Source organism: Chiloscyllium plagiosum, chromosome 4, assembly GCF_004010195.1.
Source record: "Chiloscyllium plagiosum isolate BGI_BamShark_2017 chromosome 4, ASM401019v2, whole genome shotgun sequence".
NCBI lineage: Eukaryota > Metazoa > Chordata > Chondrichthyes > Orectolobiformes > Hemiscylliidae > Chiloscyllium > Chiloscyllium plagiosum.
In genome coordinates, this window is record NC_057713.1 from 97,013,522 (window position 1) to 97,038,732 (window position 25,211).

At 40.3% G+C, this 25,211-nt stretch overlaps 1 protein-coding gene across 7 annotated transcripts in view; it reads right to left on the reverse strand.

The window, feature by feature from the left end:
• zhx2a (zinc fingers and homeoboxes 2a) overlaps window positions 1-25,211 on the reverse strand; it is a 103,312-nt gene that overhangs the window by 34,826 nt on the left and 43,275 nt on the right. For 2 of the 7 annotated variants that reach the window (XM_043688672.1, XM_043688668.1), the window contains exons 1-2: window positions 2,416-2,557; window positions 1,571-1,850 (exon numbers count right to left, since the gene is read on the reverse strand). The exons of 3 other annotated variants lie outside the window; for them this stretch is intronic. The gene's annotated coding sequence lies outside the window, so the exon portion shown is untranslated. Of the gene's footprint in view, window positions 1-1,570; window positions 1,851-2,415; window positions 2,558-14,510; window positions 14,663-25,211 lie in introns of those variants that run through there. 2 more of the 7 variants (XM_043688670.1, XM_043688673.1) reach the window with 2 other exon arrangements.

Sequence of the window (25,211 nt, forward strand, 5' to 3'; positions counted from 1 at the left end):
GCCTTCCTGACCTGTAGTCTTCTTCTTGACCTCTCCGCCTCCATCCTACTCCGACCTATCACCCTCACCTTGACCTCTTTCCACCTATCACATTTCCAACGCCCCTCCTCCAAGTCCCTCCTCCCTACCTTTTATCTTCTCCTGCTGAACACTCTCTGCTCATTCCTGAAGAAGGGCCTGTGCCCGAAACGTCGAATCTCCTGTTCCCTGGATGCTGCCTGACCTGCTGTGCTGTTCCAGCAATAAAGTTTCAACTTTGATCTCCAGCATCTGCAGACCTCACTTTCTCCTTCCCAAAGCAGCCTAGGACAAATCTGGTCTGGCCCTTGCGCCTTGTCAATCTTTATGTTTGTCCCAGTTTTGCCCTAACCAAAGTCACAACCTTAAAACATTTTGGGTTGGAGAAAATAATTGTGACTCTCTATTGAAACACATGGATGAGCATGAAATGATTGCATTGTTATGAGCTTAACTTGTGTTATCAGTGGACGTGTTTGATTCCAGATTGAAAGCTGGCTTGCCAGATCATATTGATTTTAGCCAAGTGGTTTCTCACTTAACAACAAAATAGCATTATATTCAGGCAAAAGAATAAAAACAAAGTAGAATAAGTCCAACTATTTACATGTAACATAAACAAAGATTTTGATGTACGTGGTAAAACAATCTCAAAACGCCCCAAACCAGTGACGCTATAACATTCCAATAGGTTTGACTTAACTGTGACTTAAACTCCTTGTCTGGAAAATCTGATTGCCTTTTCTCTAGCTTTCATACACCTGAGTTTAAAGTGTTCTAGCTTCAAATAGCATATTCAGGAGTTTTATCTAATCAATTCTGGTCAGGGACTATTGCTCAACTCCTTACTCTGAAGTATTCTACCTTGTCACTTTCTCAATAATTTTGCTTTATAAGGACTTTTGCAGAAATGCATCAAACTGAAACAAAAATAAAAACTTATTTTTGCCACGTGTGCTCCCCGCTCCAGCTTGAGAAACAAGTACAGAAGTTTCTGGTACACATAGTTCTCCTCTAACACCATTGTTGTGTTCTTGTGCGATGCCGTGTTATAAACAAAATTGTGCAATAGAAATAATGGGGCCTAAGGGAAACACAGGATTGGGGTGAATCACCAAACACACCAGTAAAAATCAAAACAAAAATAGTAGGTAGCCTTACACAAACAATAACAGTCTAAGTAACTTTTAACCTGTTGTATGATACTGTATAGTGCAATTCATTAGAATCATCAACTGAATACTCTCGACTGGCATCTATATCTGCTGGCTGCACTACTTTCTAGCCAGTCTTCTGATCCTATCCAATGGTAATACTGCAGAAGGCTGATTCCAGAATGAAACACGCCTTGATAGATGAAGGTTGGAACCTTAGTGAAATAAATTAAGTGTCAGTTTTGTCAAATTTTTCATTGGGCTGTACATTGTGATGCTTGGGGATGTCTGTCGCCTTCTTTTACAAAACCCATCCGATTTATTATCTACCCTACCCTTTGGTGCCCCTCACACATTCTAGCACCATCATACCATGTACCATTTTCAAAACAACTCACCTTTCCTAGATATCCCAGAATTCACCAATATCCGTGAGGCAGCACCATCTTTAAAAAAGGTATTGTGCACCCAGACGAGAGCGGTCAGTCCAGAGCTGCCTTACATGGTTTCTGTCATTGGTCCTGGACGTGACAAAGGAAAGTCGGTGCCTCTCTTTGTGGGCAGGGGAATGGAGATGCAGGATGTCCTTTTCTCCCAGGCCAACAGAAGACGCTATTCTACTGCAACGACACCAACCTGGACCAGGGTTACTACCCAGGCCAGTGCAGTCTCACACATCTGAAAGGAACGCACAGATTGTAGGAAGATCAATGAACTTCTCCACTCTGCCAGTGAAAGTGCCAACATCTTCTCATTGATACCTTACACTGACTTCTCTCTCTATCTTTGCTCCTGTACCTATCATTTCCTGCAACATTTTCCCCATTCACTCTCATCCTCGTTAACATCTGACCCGGACCAACACTGAATCTCTTCTGCACAGCCTACTCACCCCCTCAGGCCATCTTCACACAAGCACTAAAAGTAACAGCATGCCACCCACCTTTCTTTCCCTCACCCACTATGTGCGGAGTTTCCTGACTCTGACCACCCTAAGCAGCTAACTGACCATGTCCAAGCCCTTGTACTGTTTTTTTTTTTGCAGTTGGTTTACCACAGTGATTAGTCACTGAAACAGATTCATGAGTCTGCAGATATTCTTTAACATCTAAAACATGTTTTTAAACAACAGAGGGAAAAAAACTGAATACAACCAACAAAGGCAAGTTTCAAACTACTCCTCAACATTGTCCTTTCACTGTTAGTCAATTCTAGTGAAATTCCACTCTTAGCTCAGCTTTACCTTAACAGATTGCTCCCAGCTTATTGTCCTCAGGCTGTAGAGACATTTTCACGATGCTTTTCCAATTCCATAGCACAAACCTTTCACAATACTTTCGTAAAGCTTTTCATAAGAAAGTGCACAAGCTGACTGATCACATGATGCCAACGTGGAGTCCAGTCCTCCTACGACACTATACCAGGGATGAAAATTGTGTAACAGCGAATGGGAATTCACTTTAAAAAAAAAAAGAGTCAGCAATTCACAATTTCCATTAAACAAATCGCACTATAGGAGAACTACCTGTAGAAACTTTGATGTACAATTGTTTACCTTGTTTTGTCATAAGCTCTCCTAATGTACAAAAAAAAAATTAGTTCTGACGATTATTCCTCTATCAAGTTGCTTTGAAAGAAATCACCATGGCTACAGATATACTTGCAAAGTATACTGACGAAGAGACTACACTGAGAAAGGTGAATGCACTGCTTGCGAATACTGACACTTACCAACAGATGGTGATAGACCCGACCCCACAAAGAGAGAACCAAACCACAGCCCTCCTCAAAAAACTTCAGAAATCTGGAGAATTGAATAAGAGAGACTTCCAGAAAATGAAACCAGATGGATCCAACACATCACGTTTCTACAGATTACCGAAAATTCACAAACCAGGAGCCCCCATCAGACCCATAGGCTTTCTACCTGGAACACCAGCGCACAGATAAGCCAAGGAGCTACAAAGACTAAAACACTTAGTTGAAGACTCACACCAGCCACCCAAGAATTCCTGAACACCAAAGATACCAAGATACAAGAGGATGAAATAACGGTCTCCTTTGATGTAACAACCCTGTTCACATCCATTAACATCAACCTGGCCAAGGAAACACTGACTACACTATTAAAAAAATCAAAGACACATACACCAAATGCCACCAACTTCATCAGCAAGGACAACATTGTTAAGCTAGTGGACCTATGCCTTACCAGCCACGTCATTTTCAATAACAAAACCTACAGATCAACCAGCGGAACATCCATGGGATCACAGATATCAGGATTCTTAGCAGAGACAATAATGCAGAGACTCAAACAAACAGGTCTGCCAAAGATCCAACCGAAACGTTGGGTCTGCTACTACTTGGATGACACCTTTGTCATCATGAAACAAATCAGGGGAAACCTTCAAAGTCCATCAAAAGTATCCTTACTGGCATAAAATTCAATAAAGAGGAAGACGACAACAAACTGCCATTCCTCAATTTCATAGTAGTGTGAACAGCCAATGGGGAACTTGAAAACCAGTGTCTACGGGGAAAACAACACATACGCACGAAATACTGAACTACTGAAGCAATCATCCCAACTTCCACAAACGAAGCTGCATTAGAACATTATTTCAATGAGCCACCACACACTGCAGCAGGGAGGAACTAAGAAGAAGAGGAAAATCACCTATACAGCTTATTCAAAAAGAATGGGTACCCAATAAACAGTCTGCCGATTTCTCAGCAACAGACCCAAATAAGCAGACAAAACAAGTCCAGAAACCTTAGCCATTCTTGCTTACATCAAATATCTTGGAAATGACTGCCAGACTACTCAGGCCCCTTTGGCATCATGGTAGCCCACAAACCCATTAAAACAGCAGCTAATGAACTTGAAAGACCCCATACAGACAACAAACACAACTAATGTTATTTACAAAATACCTTGCAAGAACTGTAACAAAACACTACATTTGGACAAAAAGGCAGAAAACTAGCCACCAGGATACAGATACATCAACTAGCCACAAAAAGACAAGACCCACTCGCACTAGTATCCTTACATACAGATGAGGAAGGACACCACTTCGACAGGTCAACACATCTATCCTAGGACAAGTCAAACAGAGACATACACAAGAATTCCTAGAAGCATGGCATTCCAACTGGAACTCTATCAACAAACAGAACGACTTGGACCCCATTTACCACCCATCTGAGAAAAAGAACAGGAACTGACACCACCAACCCAAGGAAACTTAAATAGATAAATAGAAACCAGGTCACTAACAGCAAAGCTTCACCAGAGGCTCACTGATGATTTTACCTAGTATGGTGACGAAACATCTGGAAATAAACCTTCCAGATCAGCGAGCAAATTTACATCCATACTTACACAAATTAATGAAGTCTTTTGGACACACAGGAAGAAAATGCCATTAATTCAAATTTTCAAACACAAAAGTAAATCTTATATAAATTTCATATTCTACACGACAGTAGTTTTTCCATCAAACACAACAAAAAAGAAGTAACAAAAAATTAGTAACAATTCAAGTGAATGCTTGATAGGGCGAAAAATCTCAATTACGTAGACTCAAATATACTTCTACAACGTGCAATCTCATTCTTCGCATTCCTCTTTTAACATCATCTTTCTTCCTTCTCAATTTTGTTTTCTGCATGTGATTTGATTAACTTCCTTGTTTAGACTCTGCAAGGTTTACGAACCACTTCATAATTAATCTTTCTTGGAGGATTTAAGTTTCAAAGGATTGTGGAAGAATTGATTCAGTTCAAGTTTTGCAGAAGTACTTGGAGTGGTTTCTGTAAAAGGTCATTGAAATGTCACTGTAAACATTGGAGTTTTGTTTTTAATACAAGGCTTCCTAAAAACCCAAGAACGAAGAAGAATGGCCTGCTTTGCTGTAGACCCTGCTGGGGCTGTTTCAACAGTGACTGATTTGGAGAGGTTCTTGTTTTTACCTAGTCTGTAGTTGGGGTACTAGATGCCAAAAATGAAAGGCTATCCAGCCGATCTGTTCAATTTCTGAAAAGAACTTTTGTTGAGTTCTGGGTGAAGCCTATTTGTTGTTCTGAGACACTGATGTAGGAACATCTCAACACTATATTTCTTGAGCAAATTCTGCATCTGCAAAGGCTACAGAGGCAACTACACATGACTAGTTACTTGACCACAAGTGCCACACATCCCAGAAACATATAATTGGCTATTTGATGAGTGGATTTTCTGTTGTGATCTTGGGGCTTGGTTGCAACAAAGCATTCTTCAGCCTGATGGGTTAAGGAAGTATCTAGATGCCTGCCACATTCGCATTAATTCCAGATCATGGCAGCATTGTCACATGATATTGTATTGCTAATAACTACAAATACACAGCCAAAAAAAAACGACAGAACATCTGTAGGTACAGACAAATGTAATGGATGGCCAGCACTGTCACCAAACTCAATATATCAAACTAAAAGGCTGGCAGTGCTCTGTGGAAGTAACATTATGAGCTGCTGCTGCTGCTGCTCAACCTTTAAATATTTGTATGCTCCTGCATTTGGTGGCAGGCATTTATAGTCTGAAACAGCAGCATGCATCAATTTGCACTTAATTGAAGATCAAACAGAAGTACAAGAGTTGAAACCACCATGTTTCTAGCTGTTTCAGCTTTGGTAGGAATCTTGCAAAACTGCATGACTTAATCAGAGATTGCTGTCAGAAGGCACCAGGCTTTACATAATGTGTTGCAAAGAAAATAAATTGGTGGAAATAACCAAAAAACCTCAACTTAACACAATTTCTTATTTGATCACTTAGAAAGCAAATTGCTCCATTACTTAGCTATACACTCTCTTGAAGGAGTGATTTTAAATTATTGTACAATACTTTCAATATCTCTTGAGTGTAAGCCATGCAGAAATTGGCAACTCTGAAATAACACAATAAATATCACAGAGAAAAAGTATTAGGGAACGAATGAGGCTAAAGACCAGTAGATTCCTTGGGCCTGATGCGATGCATCCCAGGATATTACAGGAGGTAGCTACAGTGATAGTGGATGCACTGGCTGTAATCTTTTGAGAATCTTTATATTCCAGACAAGTTCCATAGGATTTGACAACTGTTAATGTAATATTTTTATTCAACAAAACAAAGTCAATATCAGGTAACCAAATGCCAGCTACCTCAAGATCCGTTATTGGGAACATGTAAGTCTATATTATAAAGACGTAATAGTACAGCATTTGGAAATACAGATTATAAATCAGATTTAGATTCAGCAAGCCTTCATAAAGTGGAAATATTACCTGACAAATTCATTAGATTTCTTTAAAGACTTATCTATCTTGTTACAAGAGGAACCAATACATACAATACTTTTGTATTTCCAGAGGGAAATTGTTAAGGTGCCACATGCTACTTAATATAACAAGAACCTATTGGATTGGGAACAGTACTTTAGCATGCATAGAAGATTGGCTAACTAACATAAACTAGAGATAAAAGCAAAAAAAAACTACCCGTGGTTTTTATTTCAGATTTCTGGCAAAGTACTGGGAAATTCGAGAAGTCCAGCAGCACTTGTAGAAAAAGATCACATTTCGAGTTGCCTGACCCTCATTCAGAACTCAAACATAATTGGAGACAATTGTTGGGATGGGGATATTTTCAGGATGGCAACCTGTAGCTAGTAGAGAGCCACACACATCAGTAGTGGAGTAATTATTTACAATTTACATTAACTGTTTGGATGAGGGAAGTATTTTTACGATAGTCAAATGTTATTGGTGACTCGCAAAGGGATACAGATAGCAAATGGGCAAAAACATGGCAGATGGAATATCATGTGGAAAAATGTGAGGATATGCGGTTGACTAGGGGAGCAGATATTATTTAAATGGAGAAAAACTTCAGAAAGCTTTAGAACTGAAGGATTTGGAAGTCCTTGTCCATAAATCACAAACGATTGGCATGTAAATTCAGCAGGTAATAGGGAAGGCAAATGGAATATTTGCCTTTATTTCAAAGAGAATGGGGTACAAATTTAGGGAGATTTTGCTAAAACTACCCAAGGTACTAGTCAGACCACTGCCGGAAAACTGAACAATCTTGGTTCCCTTATCGGAAGAAATTCTATTGTAACCTTCTGAGTATTGTTAAAAAAAACGTCATTGGCATCATCAGCTTCAAGCAAAGTAACTATGATATCAAAGGGTAAACTCACATTGCCATACAAGGGTAAATTACAGACAGAGAAAGTGAGGGCTGCAGATGCTGGAGATCAGAGCTGAAAATGTGTTGCTGGAAAAGCGCTTTCCTCATTCCTGAAGAAGGGCTTATGCCCGAAACGTCGATTCTCCTGTTCCTTGGATGCTGCCTGACCTGCTGTGCTTTTCCAGCAACACATTTTCAGCTCTAAATTACAGACAGCATCATTCTGCAGGTCAAAGGGCAAACAAAACAGTTCACATTGAGCATCCATGCATTATGCACTATGTTCTACTCAGCAATTTGTATCAGCATAGATGACATCACTGGGAACAAGGCCTGAATACTGCAAGGCTGAAAATGTGTTGCCTGAATACTGTTTATTTGTCTTCTACACACAAATATATATGCCAAATTGTACACACTTACAAATAATTTTAGCAAGTTTAGCAATACAAATTTTAAATAATCTGAACAGTCTTCCACACAAAAATAATTTCTCATTGAACATTACACGCATCCATATGGACTCTGGCAATTTGACAAGTTATACAGAAACATGAATGGAATCATGGAATACAGTACTCAAAATGTAGGTAAGAAATCAGAAAATTCCACAAGATAGAAACAAAGTGTAATTAGCTGATTGGACTGCAGTTTCTAAACAAACTGGAGTGCACCAATAGCTACACTGACAGTGAATTTAAGATAGCCAAACTTGTAACATGGCTCATTTATACGCACTGGAAGTGACATATTTACAAGTAGAAACTACCCTCTGCAAAAAAACGGATTATGTTGAAGGCTTGCAGCTCCTTTGAATTACTTGGGAGATTGGAAAGGACACCTCCTGGTTGCTTTTCCCATGACAATGTGTCCGACAATTACAACTGAATTACTAGCCTGTCTGTACCCTTTTCTCTTGTAGTGTAAGTTATTTTGATCATTGAAATTTGAAAATCTTGAGCTTGTCCTGATGAGTGCAAAATGAAAAACTTTAACATTAAATATGTTTAATTTAAAGTGTAAAATGCACTCTTCATTGTGAGCTAGAACACTCAATTTCTTCAATGTGAGCAAGTATAACCACACACTTAGTAAAACTTCAGTTACTCTTGTCGGGCACCCTGCGACCATATCTCAGGGCTAGAGTTTCCTCCCACAATCCAAAGATGTGCAGGTTAGGTGAATTGGCCATGCTGAATTGCCCATAGTGATCAGGAACTGAATATTGAGTCAGTGATGAGTGGAGGCAGAATTTGTATGGCCTTTCTTTTAAGGAAATATTTTTCAAAGCCTCTCTAAATTATTCGTTAAAATTGTTATACCATTGCTCACTGCATTCCAGGAACAATGTTTTTGGTGAACTTGTATTCTGTAGTCAAGGAGAGGCTTTGAACAAGTGTAGTTTTTTTTTAAAGACTGCCATTAGACAATGCAGTACCGATGTTGAACTAATGCTTATCTACCAATGATAATTTTACTTGCAGTACAAAACTGATCTGCTGATAGACAAAGTGTCTCATTTACAGCAACTATTTTGTTCTTTTCTATTCTGCTGCAGTCTTTGTTACTACTGCTTTCTCTTCCTATTCTGTATGGGTTTCATGCATCTCTTACTGAAGCGCATGTATCATGACTTGTTTCCAACTCTTCTTAAATCACTTTCTTTTTCCCCTGTGAGTCCCTTCTCTGTTTTGACCCTTTCAGCAAAGGACAGCACAGTAGCTCAGTGGTTAACACTGGGTTTAATTCCAGTCTTGGGAGACTGTGTGGAGTTTGCACATTCTCCCAGTGTCTGTGTGGGGTTTCCCCTGGGTGCTCTGCTTTCCTCCCACAATCCAAAGATGTGCAGGTTAGGTGAATTGGCCATGCTGAATTGCCCATAATATTCAGGGATGTGTAGGTTAGGTGCATGAGTCAGGGGTAAATATAGGATAACAGGGATGGGGAATGGGTCTGGGTAGATTACTGTTTGGAGGGTTGGTATGGACTTGTTGGGCTGAAGGGCCTGTTTCCACACTGTGGGGATACGATGATTTATGAAATCCCTAAATCTTTCGAAGTGACATCCCTGATCTATTTTCTTTTGCAAAGCCCAAGATTCTTTCTGCAAGATCACCCATGAGTGCTGTGTAATCATGGTAGGGAGAGGTTTTCTTGAAAACCATAACGCGGGTACATAAATATATCATCATTAGTAAGTCAAACAGGAAAACCAGAAGGAAACTCTTTACCCCGAGAATAGCTAGAAAGCAGAAACTGCTAGCACAGAGAGAAATTGAGGTGAATGCGGGTAAAGCCACATAATCATGATGGAAGAAAGAATAGAAAGGTATACCACAGTGAAAAGGAGGAGGGAAGCTCAAAAAAATCAGAAATCAACCAGCTCAAACAATTCAAAGTTCAGAAATGCAATAATAAATCTTACATTTATAGCATCTTTCTCAATCTCAGGATGCCCCAAAAGATTTTGTTTTTGGTGGTTCGGATAAAAGATGAAAGTGGGAGGCGGCAGAAGAGGAAAGACAAGCATTGCACCAGCAAGCACTTCAGTGACCAAGTCGAAGGGACAAAATGTGTTTAGTGCCAGCCTCAGTTCAATGAGTCACCTTATGATTCAGACAGTTATGGATTCAAGTCCCATTTCAAGAACAGAACATGACAACCTAAGTTGATGAAATGCAGCACTGTAAAAGTGCAATGTTTTGGAGACCCTACCTGGGGTGCAGAAAATTGCATGGCATTACCTGAAGAGGAGAAAATGAGGTCTGCAGATGCTGGAGATCAGAGATGGAAATGTGTTGCTGGAGAAGCGCAGATCAGGCAGCATCTAGGGAACAGGAGAATCGACGTTTCGGGCATTAGCCCTTCTTCAGGAATGAGGAAAGTTTATCCAGCAGGCTAAGATAAAAGATAGGGAGGAGGGACTTGGGGGAGGGGCGTCGGAAATGTGATAGGTGGAAAAAGGTCAAGGTGAGGGTGATAGGACAGATTGGGGTGGGGGCGGAGAGGTCGGGAAGAAGATTGCAGGTTAGGGAGGCGGTGCTGAATTTGATGGATTTGACTGAGACAGGCTGGGGGGAGGGGAAATGAGGAAACTGGTGAAATCCGAGTTCATCCCTTGTGGTTGGAGGGTTCCTAGCCGGAAGATGAGGCGTTCTTCCTCCAACCGTCGTTTCGCTGTGGTCTGACGATGGAGGAGTCCAAAGACCTGCATATCCTTGGTGGAGTGGGAGGGGGAATTGAAATGTTGAGCTACAGGGTGAAGAGGAGCAAGGGAACTTTCTCAAAAACATAATCCTCAACCAATTTAAATTTAAAAATAGATTATCTAGTATACATCAGATAGCTGTCTGTAGAATTCTACGGTGTCCATATTAGATGTGTGTTTCCTAGATTATAACAGCGCTTACAGTTCAAGTTTTAATTAGCTCCAGGGTACTTTAGAATACCTAATGATAATGAAAGCAGCCTGTAGAAATGCAAGTTTTTTTTGTTAATACATGAAAGTAAAATAGTGACTATGAGCAGCAGCAGCAGCAACAACGGTGGCTACAAATAGTGAGAAAGATGGGAACTGCATTTTCTTCATCTACGTGAACAAAGAATTCTCAGTGCACTGTGAAGATGCAGTAGAAAGTAAAACCCAGTTTCAGTGATGTCTCATATTACGATACAGTAATGTCATCTTCTATTATTGACATTGCAATATCACCAGCACTCCATAAGCATTGACACCTCGAATTCTGACTTGTGGGTTTCCACAGAAAGGGTCACAGGGAATCCAAACATCCCAACTTTGATAGACCATTACACTGTCTTAACTACCTTGCTAGCATCATACTCTACACTAGGTTTAATTTTATTATGCACAGTTGGGCTTTGGTTACCAGGCACAAGTCCTTTAGAGATTAGATAGGAGAATCCAGTAATGTGTCACCATGCAACAGATATATCACAGAAAAGTTTAAAAAGCGGTGTTAGAAATAATTAAATTGCAAGAAAATTTCAGTTCATTTTAAAAGGTTTGCGTGAATAATTACCATTCAAGTGCCAGTGGGATCAACAATAACCCATAAAATAAGCCAAGAGTCAATGCCCACATTTTGTGGTAGCAATGACAGCAAAACTGTTAGCTTCCATATAGTTACTCCAGTGAAGTTGAGAAAAAACTGAAGGCTGCATATGTGCAGAGAAACATAGAGATACAGAAGTTTCTGTTAATGATTTAGCACTTCTCCAGGAGGACTCACTGTAAAAAATCCCTCGGGAGTAGGATCAGTAAACAATCAGCAAGTTGGTGAAGATTTCTATTTTATACTGTTAACTCTTGCTGTAAAAATACTTGAAAAAGTTACACCTTATTGAATAAGCAGGAGTTGTTTAAAGCAGTGTAAATTCATAACTGAAGCTAAGCTGGTCTGAAAATATAAAATTATATTTGTGTCATGTTAGATTTCTGGATCATGGAAGTTGCACTGTTCAGAAAATCTAAAAGCAAAGGATAATTTCTGCTTTTAACTTCCTGGTTTACTATTTGTAAGAATTCTTCAATGTTTACCCCACCTGATGACAGCATGACTAATGCACATCTGAAGATATCCTTGACTTGATGCCAGATCCAAACTAATGCCAAGAGGGAAGGCCATGGCACAGAGATTACTAGATCTTTGCAGAAAGAGACCAATAGTGAATACAGTTGCTTTGCCAGTCACGGCAAAATCCAGTCCAATGCCTTTAGGACTGGAGGAAGAGAAAGGAAATGATTGTTCAAGAGCAATACTGCGGCTCTCTTGATGACTCCAAGAGGTAAGCATGGGCCATAAAGACAAACCTTTCCAATATTGAACTATTAATTGAATGTTAGAAGCAAGACTTCTCAAGTGGTCTCAGCCATTCTGAGGCTTGTGATTGGAATGCAAAAGTCACATGAACATACAAAATAGGAGCAAATGTTTACCAGTCAGTCAACCATTTGAACTCCTCCACCATTCAACAGGATCATGGTTGATAGGTCTGTGTTTCAAATTCCACATTTGCATTGACCCCCAAAATCCTAGATTCCTCCAACTAACATGTTATCTACCTGGATCTTAAAATATTTGGTGACCCCATTTCCACTGCATCTTGTGGCAAAGAATTTCAAAATCTCAATCTTCAGTGAAAAAAATTCTCATCTCTATCCTAAAATAGTGTCCAAAGTTCTGGGCTCACCCATGAGAGGAAATGTCCTTTGCACAGTCACCTTATACACACCAATCAAGCTACCTCTCACTCTTCTAAACTCCAGTGGAAAGAAGACCTGGTTTGTCTAACATTTCCTCGTAAGCCAATCCTTTCATTCCAGATATAGAGTCATAGAGATATACAGCATGGAAACATGCCCTTCGGTCCAACTTGTCCGTGCCGACCAGATAACCCAACCCAATCTAATCCCAACTGCCAGCACCCAACCCATATCCCTCCAAACCCTTCCTATTCATATATCCATCCTAAAGCCTCTTAAATGTTGCAATTGTACTAGCCTCCACCACTTCCTCTGGCAGCTCATTCCATACATGTACCACACTCTGCGTGAAAAAGTTGCACCTTAGATCTCTTTTATATCTTTCCCCTCTCACCCTGAACCTATGCCCTCTAGTTCTGGACTCCCCACCTCAGGGAAAAGACTGTCTATTTATGCTATCTATGCCCCTCATGATTTTACAAACCTCTATAAAGTCACCACTCAACCTCCGACGCTACAGAGAAAACAGCCCCAGCCTATTCAACCTCTCCCTACAGCTCAAATCCTCCAACCCTGGCAACATCCTTGTAAATCTTTTCTGAACCCTTTCAAGTTTCACAGCATCTTTCCGATAGGAAGGAGACCAGAATTGCATGCAATATTCCAACAGTGGCCTAACCAATGTCCTGTACAGCTGCAACATAACCTCCCAACTCCTGTACTCAATACTCTGGCCAATAAAGGAAAGCATACCAGATGCCTTCTTCACTATCCTAACTACTTGCGACTCCACTTTCAAGGATCTATGAACCTGCTTTCCAAGGTCTCTTTCTTGAACATCAATATAGCAAACCTCTGATAGTCTCCAATGCATTTATTTCCTTCTTTAAGTAAGGAGACTAAAGCTGTACACAGTATTTGAAATGTGACCTTATCAAGTAAGCGTAATATTCTTACTTATATGTTCAATTACTCTCATAATAAAAGATGAGGATCCCATTAGCTGTTTTAACAATGTGCTGTACCCTTCATGCTAACTTTGTGGCTCATTCAGCAGAACACTTGAATACTTCCTTGGAATTCTTCAGTTGCTCGCCATTTAAGTAACAGTCTGCTTCTTATTTCATGTTGCCAAAGTAAATGACGTCATAATTTTCCACATTATTCTTCATGTGGAATATGATGGAGAATCACATCATCTAGCAAATTTTGCCAACTTACTCGACCTATTCATATATGGCTGTAACTTCCTTCTGTTGTTTTCTAAACAAAATTTTCTAGCTTTTTTAGCATCATTTGCAAATTCAGCTACTATGCCTTTGCACCCCTTATCCAAGTCATCAATGCACACTGCAATGTTGAAGCCCTTGGACAGACCCCTGGGGGATTCTACACATGATAATCTGTCAAAGATCCATGTATGTATATACTCTATTTTCTAAACAGAGAGAACCTAATCTTCTTTCCATGCTAATATGTTATCTGCTACCATGAACTTTTATTTTTCACTATAAATGTTTGATGTGGCACCTTATCAAAGGTCTGTTAGAAATTTAAGTATGGGTCCTACACTTCATGGTCTTCTTACAATATATCTCCAGCTGCCCTTAATCCTTAACATAGTTATTCTTTTAAACAAATTTCAATAAATTAATTAAACATTGTATCAAAGGGAAATAATCAGGTTGACTCTTTCCAGTCACTTTGCGTTTTTCCCCAAGTGTGCAGCTCTACTCACCTTAAATGATCAATTCTAGCACCTTCCCCATGACAGAGGTTAACTGGTCTACAGTTTCCTGCTTTTTTGAATAGAGGGGTTATATATGTGTTACTTCCCAGTCCAATTGAATCTTTCCTGAATCTAAGCAAGTTTAGAAAATTAACACCAACGCACCTAGTTCCTCATTCGCCACCTTGTTCAAGACCCTCGGAGAAAGTCCATCAGGGTCTGGAGATTTGTCAGCCCACAGCTCCATCAGTTTGCTTAGGACCGCTTCCCTTGTGAATTGTACTTTCACTAAGGAGCTCTCTCCTCTCCATTCATGATGTACAACTATTAGTGGAATAGTTTTCTATTCTCTACAGTGAAGACACAAACAGAATACTTATTAATTTCATCTGCTATTTCAACATCCATTAACTTCCTCACTACTCACTTTACTTACTCTTTTACTTTTTAAAAGACCTGAAAATACTCTTATCTATTCCTAGCAAGCTTCTTCTCATACTCTAATTTCTTCCTCCTGATCAATCGTTAAGTGATCCTCTAGGGTTTCTTTTTATTTTCTGACCAATCTTCTGCCTTGACACTCATCTCGGCACAATTATACACCTTTTCCTCAAGTTTGATACTTTATCCAATTTAGTTAACCACAGATGGGGTGCCCTTGCTTGAGGGATTTTTCTTTATTGTGGGAAGATATTTATTTTGAGCATTCTGACAGGTTCACCTAAACGTTTGCTAATATGTCTGTATTGATCTGTCCACTAGCTCTGTGCACCAATTCACATTAACCAGCTTAGTTTTCCTACCCACAACTAACTGGGTTTCATTGGGATAGACATGCAGCATTCTTTGTACTCAAATGTTTATTGGAGAAGATAACATTTGATAGAGACAATCAAAATAATGAGGGGCTCAGATAGAGTAAATTCGGAGAAACTGTGCCACTTCATTAAAGGATCCATAGAGAGAGAGGGTGTGTGCAGAAGAACAAATGAAAAAGTGGAAGAGATTTAAGGGACTGGCAAAAGAAACAAAGAAGTTCATACACATACGCACACACACATGCAGTAGACCCGGCCTCCCCCACAACCTGCGGGGGTTACGTTCCAGGACCTACTGCGCAAACCCGAAACCATGGATAGGAGCGAACCCATTCATTTAAATGGGAAATGTACCTTCCCGGCAGCCTCCTGGTCCTGGAACTTTCCCTATATGTTCCAGCCGTGGTAAACCGCAGGTCAGTGAAACCATGGAAAACAAATCCACGGATATGGGGGTCGCCCTGTGCACACATGGAGCAAGTGGTTAAAATCTACAACGCAGCCAGAGAGCATGATGGAGACGGAATCAAAACGATGTAGGATAATTATTGGCAGGAAAAAAAACTGCAGAGTAGGGTCAGGTAAGTGAGACTAGCTAAGATGCTCAATAGTCTTAATTGCCTACATCTGTGCTTTGGAGAATGATTTTGTAAATGTACCCCAGCAAAAGGCAAATATTTTCTGGTAAAGACAAGACAAGAGAAAACTAGTTGAATTGTGAAGTTTAAAGTAACGACTAATGGGTTGATGGGGTTAGGGAAGGAAGACTGTGGAACAGAGACAAGATGATAATCTGCATTTGTTAATATCAATTTTAAAAAGTCAGACAATAATACGAGGAGCTGAATCTTACAGTGAATCCACTTATCAACTCTCAATCCAAGTTTACTGAAGCATCACATAGCAGCAACTTGAGAGACAGATAAAAGTGCAATGAATGTGGTTAGCATGGAAAAAAAGAAATAATGCAAGCATGTGTGAAAGGTGGGAGAAAAACTAACAAAAAGGGGATAAAGAAAAGAAATCATTGAAAGAGTATATTTCAAAAGCATCTTTCATTATCTTGAAACTTTCCAGGCAAAGACATGTTTTAGAAGTATTGTTTACATTGTAGGAAGCACAGCAGCCAATCTATGCACAGCAAGTTCCCACAAACACCATGCAGTTAGGACTCAAATGGCTACTTCTGTCGTATCAATTGAAGACTCCCTTGTTCTTTTTTGAATTAGTGTCACTGGATCTTTTATATCTACCCAGGAGAGGGGCTCCAACATGTCATCACTTGAAAAGAGGTACATCTAATAGTGTAAGCCTAGCCGTGTGTTCAGGTTTGGAGCGAACCTATAACCACCTGATTCAGACCCGTCAAATTGCCTACTAATCAATGGCTGACATTGATTGTAGAAGAAATAACTTTAATAATAAAACAGCTTATTTTACATAGGCACAAAGCAGAGAACAAAATGACAAAGTAGCTCATGCGGCAGCATTGCTCACCTTCGTTCTCAACGGAAATCTCAGTGACAATCTGTACTTCTGCAGTCCAGGCCAATGTCTGACGTTGTACCCTCTTTCAAATTTGATGTCATCCAAACCTCTGCTGCCCATAACTCAACTCTTGCTACGTCCTATTCAGCGATCACCTGTTCTTGCTGATCTACATTGGCTCTCGGCTTTCTGCTAAGCATCACCTCCATTTCAAGTTTTACTTGCAAATTTTCCACAGCCTCATCTTGCTCTCTATCTTTGAGATTTCCTACAGGTGCATTGTCCTCCCAGATATCATTGTGCATTTCATTCTGATAACTGGCACATCCAGTTTTCATTGCTGTCACTGGTAGCCTTGCCTTTGGATGCCTAAGTCCAGAGCTCTGGAATTCCCTTGTTACACCTCTTTTTCCTTAAAATGTTCCTGAAAACCTACAGTTAAGTTTTTGGCCATGAGATTATTTATGTAACCAAGATCTATTTTTGATTGTTTGACATTTTATTATTTGAAAGGTGCTATATCAATGGAAACTGTAGATATTGTGGTGTACTTGACAACTGAAAATTACACTCCAGATCATATTTATAAGTTGTTCACTTCAGAAAAATAGTGGAATGAATATAGAATATACGGAAAGCAAAATTTAAACAAACATGATTACATCGTAGTTGAACACTGTACAAACTGTGCATTCAGTTTCCATCACAGCTTTCCCAAGACAAACAATCGTTAAACAAATGCATCTGATCTTCAAATTGTATCTCGACACCTAAAAGAAAACCTGTACCTCGTAATTAAGGAAATTTACCTTCAGAAATGTTGCTGAATTACTAAGTTCAAACAGTGACCACTAGAAATTCAAATATGTTTAGTGAAACGTAAACTTGGAACTAGCTCAGATTCTGCATTATTAGTTTAAACCTCTGCTGGATGTGGGTTTTCAAGTACATTTTTATCCTTTATTTGCTCTTTATTCAATTCTTTGAGCACTTATTAATTCCTAAGCTTGGAAGTGGAAGGATATCTGCATATAACAGATCAAAAGTAGCTTTACCTAGTCATATGGAATACTCAGGACATGAAAGGCACGATTAGATACACGATACAGTCAAGCTTGCAGACAGAGTTAATGAACCATGAAAAGATTCAAAAGTCAGGTCAAGGCTTGCAAGAATGACTCTTAAATGACAAATATTGACACTGATTGACAACAGAAAGGATGATTCCCTAGCTTGCTCTGGATGGGATTACAAATCATAAAGACACAAAATAAACCAAAGGTTTTTTAATTAAAGTTCTACAGGCATGGCAGTGCTGAGAGTCCAAACACTGGTTTTGTTTCAACATTGCTTGAAAGGCTAACCTATTCTTCCATTTATAGTAACTGAAATAAGGTGGGCGATTATCCAAACAATTTGCTTTTTGTAATACAGGTGAGAGATTTATAGGATTATGATATTTTACAACCTTTTGTTGTTTTTTTTTAAAAAAAAGTGTTATACCTTCAAATGTTGATTAAAAGAAAGACCTTGTGACCCACACCAGAAAGTATCAACCTGGGTTGTTACATCAAGGGAAGATTACATTGTGGTATTGAAGTCAAGATGGTGGCAGAGTAGGGTCCCAAGGCAATGGGGGAGATCACAGAAGTGGCAGTTTCAGCAGCAGCATCATCATGAACAGACAGCTGAGGTCTCCCTGAAGCATGGTAGCTCCTGTCAGGTCCCAGCCTGGCTTCCTGGCAGTTCATGGCAGTGTCATGGCTCAGCGTGCGAGTGGATCCTGCCCGGGCATGTTCCCAAGGCAATGGGGGAGATCAGAGAAGTGGCAGTTTCAGAAGCAGCATCATCATGAACAGACAGCTGAGGTCTCCCTGAAGAGCGAGATAAGTAGAGGACTCAAAGACTGTTGAACTTTTAACTTATTCCTTCGTTGTCCTAGCATAAACTAAGGAAGACTTTAATATAAACTATGTCTTTATTTTTCTACTATTCTATGAAGTAATTTTTAACTCTAATTTCTCTTACTATATTGTACCTAAGCTTATTTTGTACCTAGGTACCATCCTAGGTACCCTAAGATGATGCCATGTGTGGTGACATCATGCACTTTTCACTGTACTTGAGCACATGTGACAATAAAATTTAAAATTTGAAAGGGAGGCGCCAAATGTTAATATCTGGATACAACGATGCTTCTCAGTCCACCACAAAAAGACTAAGTCTCCTAAAAATCAGAAAGATGTTCTTGGTATCAGTTGTGCTGCCACCATCCTGACTTCAATAACACAATGCGATTCTCCCTTTGATGTAACAACCCTAATCAGTCTGTAGCTGACTAGGAGTCAGAATAGAAAAATGTGTTGCTGGAAAAGCGCAGCAGGTCAGGTAGCATCAAAGGAGCAGGAGAATCGACGTTTCGGGCATAAGCCCTTCTTCAGGAATCAGAGTACAAAGACAGAATGTTAACCAGCCCTGTACTTGATACCGTGAATATCAGCTGTATTTCTAAATATAAATGAGTTACGCACAATATTGGAAAAAAATGTTTTTTGTTTTCACCTTACATAGCATAAACCTTTAACTGTCATATCTTCATAAAACTTTCAAATGTTCACTGAAGTATATTGTTGAAAAGAAAGCCAGGTCATTAGTTTTTATTCTTCCAAAGGATAAGTGTGTCACTGGAGCATTATATTCTATGATAAACTAGTGATAAGCCACATTGTTGAATCAAGCCTTTTGCCTTAAGCTGTTCACCACATGAGGTGTGTGACTGATAGCTCTTGTTGAATTTGACTTCAAATTATGTATGTGTTAAAGCAAGATAGAGGAGTTGTTCAGGTAAAGTTACAAGGAGAACTCAAGGAAGACTCTCAGTTGAAAACAGTACAGATATCATAAAAGCACTTCAGTGTGGTTCCAGGAGACTGAATATTGACTTAAGGAAATAAGTAAAAAGAAGAGAATTTTTGGTCATCACTAAAAGCAGGAAGGGGCAAACATGTCTTGGTCATTTGAAGTTTAAAAGTTTTTAAGTTTTTTCATCATTGATATAGTAAAAATAATTTCAAGTCAGAAATTTAAACAATTTCTTTAGCGTTACAAATGCTACAGGAAGAACAGAAAGGGAGGCAAGAGAGGAGGGGGAATGATATTTTTGATAAGGGATATAATTACAGCTGTACTTAGGGAGGATATTCCTGGAAATACATCCAAGGAAATTATTTGGAAGGAACTGAGAAATAAGAAAGGGATGATCACCTTATTGGGATTTTATTATAGACCCCTAATAGTCAGAGGGAAATTGAGAAACAAATTTGTAAGGAGATCTGTAAGAATAATACGGTGATTATGTTAGGGGATTTTAACATTCCAAATACAGATTGGGACTGCCATAGTGTTAAGGGTTTAGATGGAGAGGCATTTGTTAAGTGTGTACAATAATATTTTGATTCAGTATGTGGATGTACCTACTAGAGAAGGTGCAAAACTTGACCTACTCTTGGGAAATAAGGCAGGGCAGGTGACTGAGGTGTCCGGGGCAGGGGGGGGCGGGGGAGCACTTTGGGGCCAGTGACCATAATTCTTTAGATTTAAAATAATGATGGAAAAGGATAGACCAGATCTAAAAGTTGAAGTTCTACATTTGAGGAAGGCCAATTTTGACGGTATTAGGCAAGAACTTTCAAAAGCTGATTGGGCACAGATATTCTCAGGTAAACAGACGGCTAGAAAATGGGAAGCTTTCAGAAATGAGATAACGAGAATCCAGAGAAAGTATATTTCTGTTAAGGTGAAAGGAAAGGCTGGTAGGAATAGGGAATGCTGGATGACTAAAGAAAAAGGAGGAAACATGTGTCAGGTATAGACAAGATAGATCGAGTGAATCATTTGAAGAGTATAAAGGCAGTAGGAAAATCAGGAGGGCAAAAAGGGACATGAGATAACTTTGGTAAATAGTATTAAGGAGAAGCCAAAGGGTTTTTGCAAATACATTAAGGACAAAAGGGTAGCGAGAGAGAGTGGGGCCCCTCAAAGATCAGCAAGGTGGGCTTTGTGTGGAGCTGCAGGCAATGGGGCAGATACTAAATGTGTATTTTGCATCAGTATTTATTGTGTAAAAGGACATGGAAGTTATAGAATGTAGGGAAATAGATGGTGACATCTTGAAAAATGCCCATATTACAGAGGAGAAAGTGCTGGATGTCTTGAAACGCATAAAAGCGGATAGATCCCCAGGATCTGATCTGGTGTACCCTAGAAACCTGTGGGAAGCTGGGTAAGTGATTGTGGGGCCTCTTACTGAGATATTTGTATCATTGATAGTCACAGGTGAGGTGCCGGAAGACAGGAGGTTGGCTAATGTAGTGCCACTGCTTAAGAAAGGTGATAAGAACAAGCCAGGGAACTATAGACCAGTGAGCCTGACGTCGGTGGTGGGTAAGTTGTTGGAGGGAATCCTGAGGGACAGGATGTACATGTATTTGAAAAGGCAAGGACTGATTATGAATAATCAACATGGCTTTGTGCGTGGGAAATCATGTCTCACAAACTTGATTGAGTTTTTTGAAGAAGTAACAAAGAGGATTGATGAGGGCAGAGCAGTAGATGCGATCTATATGGACTTCAGTAAGGCATTTGACAAGGTTCCCCATTGGAGACTGGTGAGCAAGGTTAGATCTCATGGAATACAGGGAGAACTTGCCATTTGGATACAGAAGTGGCTCAAAAGTAAAGACAGAGGGTGGTGTTGGTGGAGGGTTGTTTTTCAGACTGGAGGCCTGTGAGCAGTGGAGTGCCACAAGGATCAGTGCTGGGTCCACTTCTTTTCACTACTTATAGAAATGATTTGGATGTGAGCATAAAGAGGTATAGTTAGTAAGTAAGTTCGTTGATGACACCAAAATTGGAGATGTAGTGGACAGCAAAGAAAATTACCTCAGATTACAACGGGATCTTGATCAGATTGGCCAATAGGCTGAGAAGTGGCAGATGGAGTTTAATTTAGATAAATGTGAGGTGCTGCATTTTGGCAAGGCAATTCTTAGCAGGACTTATACACTTAATGGTAAGGTCCTAGGGAGTGTTGCTGAACAAAGAGACCTTGGAGTGCAGGTTCATAGCTCCTTGAAAGTGGAGTCGCAGGTAGATAGGATAGTGAAGGCGGCATTTGGTATGCTTTCCTTTGTTGGTCAGAGTATTGAGTACAGGAGTTGGGAGGTCATGTTGCGGCTGTGCAGGACATTGGTTAGGCCACTGTTGGACTATTGCGTGAAATTCTCGTCTCCTTCCTATCGGCAAGTTGTGGTGAAACTTGAAAGGGTTCAGAAAAGATTTACAAGGATGTTCCAGAGTTGGAAGATTTGAGCTATAGGAAGAGGTTGAATAGGCTGGGGCTGTTTTCCCTGGAGGCTGAGGGGTGTCATTATAGAGGTTTACATAATTATGAGGGGTATCAATAGGATAAATAGACAAAGTCTTTTCCCTGGGGTGGGGGAGTCCAGAACTAGAGGGCATAGGTTCAGGGTGAGAGGGGAAAGATATAATAGAGACCCAAGGGGCAACATTTTCACTCAGAGGGTGGTATGTGTTTGGAATGAGCTGCCAGAGGAAGTGGTGGAGACTGGTACGATCACAACATCTAAAAGACATCTGGATGGGTATATGAATAGGATGGGTTTGGAGGAATATGGGCCAGATCCTGGCAGGTGGGACCAGATTGGGTTGGGATATCTGGTCGGCATGTATGGGTTGGACCAAAGGGTCTGTTTCCATGCTGTACATCTCTATGACTCTAATCAATCCTGGAGCACTCACTCTAATGGCACTGTGGATGCTGTGATTCAAGACAGCTCACCATCACCTTCTTAAGGACAATTCAGGATGATCTTTGTTCGCTCCTGTAACATTAGAACTAGAGATAAATCACGTAGCAATGCAAGATTCCACAGAGGTTTATTATAGCTCCTGGTATCTACATTTTTACGATAATCACAGGCACTGATGTGCCTGTGTTGCATGCGTCCCTCAGTGTATCCTAAGACATAGAAGCAGAAATTAGGCCATTTTGTACAATGGGTCTGTTCCACCATTCAATCATGGCTGTTAAGTTTCTCAACCCCATTCTTCCCGTAACCTTGGATCCCCTTAACAATCAAGAACCTGTCGATCTCTCTTCAATATTCTCAATGAACAAGCCTCCACAGCCTTCTGTGGCAATGAATTCCAAAGACTCACCACTCCCTTGCTGAAGGAAGTTGCTCATTTCCATTCCAAAGGATCTTCCCTTTTGTCCAAGGCTGTGCCTCAGGTCCTAGTCTCTCCTGCTAATGTAAATATCTTTCCAACATCTACTCTGTCACGACATTTCAGTGTTCTCTAAGTTTCCGTTAGATCCCCACATTCTTCTAAACTCTAACAAGTATCAACCCAGAGTCCTCATATGCTAAGCCCATCATCCCTGGGATCATTCTTGTGGGGCTCCAGGGCCAGTACATCCTTCCTGAGAAATGGGGTCCAACATTGCTCACAATATTCTAAATATGGTCTGATCTGCTTTTATATTCTTGTCCTCTCAAAATAAGTGCCAACATTGCATCTGCCTTCCTAACTACCAACTCAACCTGTAAGTTAACCTTCAGAGAAACCTAAGACTCTCAAGTTCCTTTGGATTTGAATTTTATCACCATTTAGAAATTAGTCCATGTCTCTATTCTTCCTACCAAAGTACACGAACTCTCACTTTCCACATTGTATTCCACCTGCCGCTACTTTGTCCACTTTCCTCAACTGTCTCAATCCTTCTGCAGCCTCCCCGCCTCAACAGTACCTGTCCCTCCTTGCCAGAATCTGCAAACCTAGCCAGAATGCCTTCAATTCCTACATCTAGATCATTAACATACAAAGTGAAGAGTTGTGGTCCCAACACCAATAGTCACCAACTGTCATCCCAAAGAGGACCCTTTTATCCCCACCCTCTGGTTTCTCCCAGACAGCCAAGCTTCTATCTATTTATGCGAGCACCTTGCCTCTAACATCATGAGCTCTTGCCTTACCCAGCGGCCTCCTATGGGGCAAATTGTCAAAGGCCTTCTGGAAGTCCAAGTAGATAACACCCATTGGCTCTCCTTTGTCTAACCTGCTCATTAGCTCCACAAAAAACTTTAACAGATTTATCAGGCATGACTTTGCCTTGATGAAAATAGGCTTTGCCCTATTTTACCATGCACTTCCAAGAATTCAGGAATCTCATCCTTCACAGTGGACTCCAAAATCTTAACAACTGAGGTCAGGCTAATGGGCTACTAACTTCCCATCTTTTGCCTCATGCCCTTCTTAAACAGGAGGCTTACATTAGTGATTTGCCAGTCTACTGAGACCTTCCCTGACTCCTGAAAGATCACCAATAACGTCTCCACTATCTCTTCAGCTATCTCCTTCAGGACTCGGGTGCAGTCCATCTGGTCCAGGTGATTTCTCCACTTTCATACCTTTCAGGTTTTCTAGCACCTTCTCCTTGGTGATGGCCACCATACTCGCCCGAGCCCCGACTCTCGAATTTTTGGAATGTTACTCACACAAGAAGACTGACGCAAAGCACTTGTTCAGTTCCTCTGCCATTTCTTTGTTCCCCATTACTACTTCGCTAATGTCATTTTACAGCAGCCCAATGTCCACTTCTGCCTCTCTTTTGCCCTTTCTTTATTTAAAGAAACTCTTGTAATCTTCTTTTAGATTCCAAGGTCAGGCTCACTGGTCTATAGTCCCCTGACTTGTCTTTACTGCCCTTCTTAAACAGTGGCACCATGTTTACCAACCTCCAGTCTTCCAGCACCTCACCTGTGACCATCAATGATACAAATATCTCAGCAAGAGGCCCAGCAATCACTTCTCTAGCTTCACACAGAGTTCTCGGGTACACCTGATCAGGTCCTGGGGATTTATCCACTTTTAACTGTTTCAAGACATCCAGCACTTCCTCCTCTGTAATATGGACATTTTACAAGATGTCACCATCTTTTTCCCTACAGTCTATATCTTCCATATCCTTTTCCACAGTAAATACTGATGCAAAATATTCATTTAGTACCTCCCATATTTTCTGTGGCTCCACACAAAGGCCGCCTTGCTGATCTTTGAGGGGCCCTATTCTCTCCCTAGTTACCCTTTTGTCCTTAATATATTTGTAAAAACCCTTTGGATTCTCCTTAATTCTATTTGCCAAAGCTATCTCATGTTCCCGTTTTGCCCTCCTGATTTCCCTCTTAAGTATACTCCTACTTTCTTTACACACTTCTAAGGATTCACTCGATCTATCCTGTCTATAACTTACATATGGTTCCTTCTTTCTCTTAACTAAACCCTCAATTTCTTTAGTCATCCAGCATTCCCTATACCTACCAGCCTTTCCTTTCACCCTGACAGGAATTTACTTTCTCTGGATTCTTGTTATCTCATTTCTGAAGGCTTCCCTATTTCCAGCCGTCCCTTTACCTGCGCACATTCGCCTCCAACCAGCTTTTGAAAGTTCTTGCCTAATACCGTCAAAATTGGCCTT